At 35.8% G+C, this 5,099-nt stretch overlaps 1 long non-coding RNA gene across 1 annotated transcript; it reads right to left on the minus strand.

The window, feature by feature from the left end:
• Positions 1-3,913: 3,913 nt before the first annotated feature.
• Positions 3,914-4,829, minus strand: LOC135074271 (uncharacterized). The gene is made up of 2 exons (XR_010257795.1): positions 4,595-4,829; positions 3,914-4,076 (listed from the first exon to the last, which is right to left on the minus strand). It is a non-coding gene; the product is annotated as an uncharacterized LOC135074271 (long non-coding RNA).
• Between the last annotated feature and the right edge of the window lie 270 nt (positions 4,830-5,099).

Consider the following 5,099-nt stretch of genomic DNA (forward strand, 5'->3'; position numbering starts at 1 on the left):
TGCAGCAGATGTCAACGGATTTAAAACTGGAGTTCATATGACTCCTTGTAGACTTGAGTCTCTAGAGCGTCCCTTCCTCCACCATGCGTAAGAATGTTTCAAAAATACTGTCTAAGGTCTGTAGCTAAAGGTCTAAGCTGCAAGATAGAAGAATCTTCTAGCCAAAAAGATGGCAGATGCAGCAGATGTCAACGGATTTAAAACTGGAGTTCATACGACTCCTTGTAGACTTGAGTCTCTAGAGCGTCCCTTCCTCCACCATGCGTAAGAATGTTTCAAAAATACTGTCTAAGGTCTGTAGCTAAAGGTCTAAGCTGCAAGATAGAAGAATCTTCTAGCCAAAAAGATGGCAGATGCAGCATATATCAACGGATTTAAGACTGGACTGGCACCACCTTGCAATGTCATCCTCTCATTGTTATCTGTAATGTAAATTATTTTTAAAATGTATTTAAAAAATAAAATGTTCGTTTTATTATTTCAATAATCTGACCTCTCAACTCAACTACACTACACAAACACCTTTGTTCGCAACTGTACTGACGAAATCTCGATATTATACCGTTCATTTAAGATGGCAAGCCTTATGTATGGAACGGTCGCTTTTTTGTAACCTTTATAATTTGGTCGGCTTATAGAAGAATTCCTGATATTTTTTTGCAGTTCGATAACTTTCTTATAAGTCGTAATATAAAGCTGAAATTAACAGGATAGCTTATTCAAGGAACATTTTAATTTGTCCATTGTATACCATGTTCCCTTGTTATAAGGGAATCGCGTATTCGGCCACGAAAGTAAGACTGTAAAAATAAATTAGATTTCTTGAAATCTCTCTTTTGCGCAAAGCCACATCATTTATATTTACTGTGGTTATAAAGGTGTACCAAGGGTACATGCTACACCTTTTTATTCGATTGTAAGAGTACTTGGTTTACTCACAAATCCGTTTTATCTGATTTTCGAAATCTTTTAATTACACTGGTGTTTATCATTCAAATCAATGACTAATGTTTGAACTAATTTGGACATATCAAGGTCTATCATTGGTATTTTTTTCAAACTTCTGCGTTGAGCCATTTACGAGATCTGGGACATCACAAAACAATGTCTGCTATGGCATATGGTCTATTTGCATCTTAACTTCCATTTGCGATTACCTATAAATGGCTAAGCAGATGCATAATTTAAGGTCCCATTATTTGTATTGTATTGCTGTTGGTTTTCCGAATAAAATAAAAATAAAAAATAAAATTACCCCAGCAAAATTCTAAATAACTTGAGAACCGGAATACGAACAAATTTTGCTATTCGTGGACAAATTACTACGCAACAAGAGCTATCTATCCATGTATTTTTATTTATTAATAAACAAAAAGACTGAACAAAATTGATGCGTGTACTGATTAATGTAATTAACCTCATGCAAAGTTTCGTGAATTGCAACAACTATAATTTATTATCCAAGCTCTAAATAATCGCTACTACGAGTAACTGATCATAAACTGTTTCCAATTGCTCAAGCTCCCGAGGATCTACCGATAGGTCGGGTGACGTAATCTTGAAATTATTTTAGCCGGCGCGGAACTTCCGGAAGGTCGGGTGACGCCACGCCTCTTTGAACCGTGTTTACTTTGGCAGTTATATTCTATATTTATTCGATTCTAAAATATATTCCCAAAAATTTTGAAAGTTGTTTTAATTTGTATCACTTGGATATGATTTGTATTAGAAAGTGCTGTGAGTGTGACGCTTGAACGGAAGTCAACCTAACCTAACCAACTGCGTATTTCTAAACTGCGTATTTCTAAACTGCGTATTTCTATACTGTGTAGCCGCGAGAGCTCTTTGGCGCGCTGTCTTCGGCGAAGTATTGCGCGCGCAGATTTTGACAGCGCGAAATACCTACTTTAGCAGAAATACCAAGCCTTAAGTAATTTTCTTAATTATAACTCAGTACGTCAACAACCATACCACGTAACACTACGACTCAAGAAAAGATTTGCCATAATAACTCTGTCAGTATTTCACTACAATATAAACTTTACACATTGGAGATCTTTTCTTCTCGACGTGCTCTTAAACTCTACTTCAACTAACTTCAACTCCACTTAGATAAGTGTATGGCCCTACAAACCACTACAAACCATACAATGCAAGTATTAAATCCCAGTATGCATAAGGCGACAACCATTATGCATGTTCATGAAAATCATGAACAAATTGCGTAACAAAAAGAACACCGACACTCACGCGTTCACTTTTTGACTGCTCATGCGGCCATGGCTCTCACGGCCGCTTATTTTTAGCAGGAAGGGTCGTGTATCGTCCCCCTAATGAACTAGTCGTATGTACTTGAAGGGGCTTTTTATCATGAACTAGATTTACACAGCAAATATGTTACCTACCTACTAACTTTGACGTGTAATTCCGGTAGAGTAGAATAGGATATCACCTCCATCTTGTGGATATTGTAAAAGGTGACTTAGGGACAAATGAGAACATCTGAACTTTTCAAAATGTCTGGCCGGCCTCGTAAATGTAGGTGAAATTTTCAATTTGACTCTGGTGAATTAAAGGGTCATGCTCCTGCAACGAGAATTAAATGACTTGATGGTGATGATGATCAACTAAATAGTTTCATGCTGTTTACCATTGTTATGTATTCAGGGACATTTTCTAAAGAACGACTAACGCCTGTATTCACAAACGATGCTTTTTTTTAATATCCTTGTACATTTTACACTGCGTACTGGTACTAGACAACGGATATAAACATGACGGATGCTTTCTTAAGTGAAGTAGGAAATCAATCGCACAGCGTTGAATAGAGCTCTGTGACAGGTTCGTGTGTCACCCTATGCGTCCACGCGCACTGTGAGACCTCATAGTAATGTTTGTGAATACGGGCGTAAGCTTCTAAAAAAAGCTTAAGTAAAATTAATGGCAAGCCTTTGCCAACCCTGACCCAGGTGAAAGGGACAGACAAATTGCTTTAGACACTTTTGAAGTTTCGCCAGAAGAAAATTGCTTAGATCAACATTGTTATTTGTTTCAGTTGTTAAGCAGACCTTTTTTGTCTTGTATTCTTTGTGAGACAGATGATCGCTGAATTCTTGGGTCTATCCCTTCAGTTCCCTAACTGGAGTAATCTCGTTGAACATTCTAAGAGCAATGAGTTCCTGACATAACTTCAGGTGAAAGTATTCACAAACTTGTATTAAGCACTGTAGATTTTTATCGATGGATAATAATATGTTGGCTTTGGTGCCTAAATCTGTAGCTGGGAGCGACGTAATACTCTCTTTAAACTTTATTTTAAAAAACTGTACCTTCTTATGTGGTCCAACATAATCGTAAATAATCTCAACAGAATGGATATAGATTCATCATCATCGCCTCTCAAGTGATAGTTTTAAAATTATGTTTTAGCCTCAGAATACAGAACAAACCAGAAGGAGTGTTCGATAACATTTCTACGCGGCAACTTGTGTCCAAAATACTTCCCCTCCCGCGCCCCTCTACCCCCTTTAGTGTTACTAGCGCCGTGTGACACCCCCATTTTTGGGGTAAAATTATGTAATTTTTTAAAGAGATGTTAAACAAGTAAAAAATAAGTAAGTGAAATAAGTACACACGGCCAGTGTTAACTATCCATTTCCGTTTTTGCTCTCGCTCTTATCAAATGGTGATTCTTTGCGATAGAACGAGACGACATGACTGGCCATAGGCATAGATAGTACCTACCTACCTATGAATTTAATTTTTACTCCGAAGTAACTAAGTGTAAGATGATTATTTATTTCTATTAAATAGTGTAATATATGTACTATATTTTATGTAGGTATAATATGTTATTTAAAAGTCAATTACAAAAGTCGAATATAAATTTTAGAATGCCAAGTAAAACAAAAAAGAAACTTAAGGTTCTTTATTATGTAAACATATCGACAACAAAACATTTGTTTACGGCGCAGTAGTGCTTTTAGTTTAACTTTTCTTGGAGTCAAAAACAGAATCCAAATCAAAAACATCACCAATACTTAAATTTGATTGCGAGGCAACTCTGGCTGTGTATCCTGAAAAAAAATCAGAGTAAGTATGTAAGCAATAATTAATTACTTAAAATTATTATTAAATATACAAATATTGCTGCTGCTGATCTGTTGATACCAATGCCTTACTTTTGAATAAATGGGAAAGTATGAAATTCACGATAGTAATTTATTATCTCCTCATTATTAGGGAGTAATATTATAAATTAATTCAATATATTGAAATCAAATCAAAATCAAAAATATTTATTCAGTTTAGACCACAAGTGGCACTTATAATTTAATTAATCAGGTTGTCATGTCATGGATGAAATTACACTAAAAACTAATTAAAACAAAAAGGATGGGGAAAATATTCCATTATTCTGTGGTAACGCTAACAAAATTAACGCGTGAATTTTTTATAAGTAGACAAATGTAATTCAATATAAAAAAGTAGGGTAAAATATTCCGTTGACCTGTGGCAACACTTACAAAATACAACCGTGATTTTTTTTGAAAATTATTATTTAATTAAAATGAATTGGAAATGTGCTACTTACGGATAAAACATGATCCCATGCACTTTCTTCGTAATTCCAGTAGCATTCTTACATGTTGGAACGGCACAAGACGGCATAATTTAATTATAAAGTGTCAATCTGACGGATATGTAAACAATGCGCGCGCCGGCCATTGACTGATTGCTCTAAAGTCAAAGTAGTGCGATTTGGAGTACTTTATATGAATACACATTTACGCCCGTTGACGGTTTCTGGTTTGTTCCGTATTCTGAGGTTTTAGCACGAAAAGAGAGGAGACGGAGACTCGACACCTGCCCAAAACATGGCTAGAGATACCAATGTTCATCACATTTCTTATTACTCTGCCTTCCCCTCATTGGGTTTTCAACCATTTGCTACAGAGTCGACTCATTACAGGGAAAAATATGACTGTACCAATTCATCACACTTCATATCTCGTCAGAAATTGACGCGTTAAGTACGCGTTTTCACGTTTATGACGAATTTATTTTCAATTAATGAAACTCATAAAAGGCTAATCAAC

The sequence above is a fragment of the Ostrinia nubilalis genome, chromosome 8 (genome assembly GCF_963855985.1).
Source record: "Ostrinia nubilalis chromosome 8, ilOstNubi1.1, whole genome shotgun sequence".
NCBI classification, from domain to species: Eukaryota; Metazoa; Arthropoda; class Insecta; order Lepidoptera; family Crambidae; genus Ostrinia; species Ostrinia nubilalis.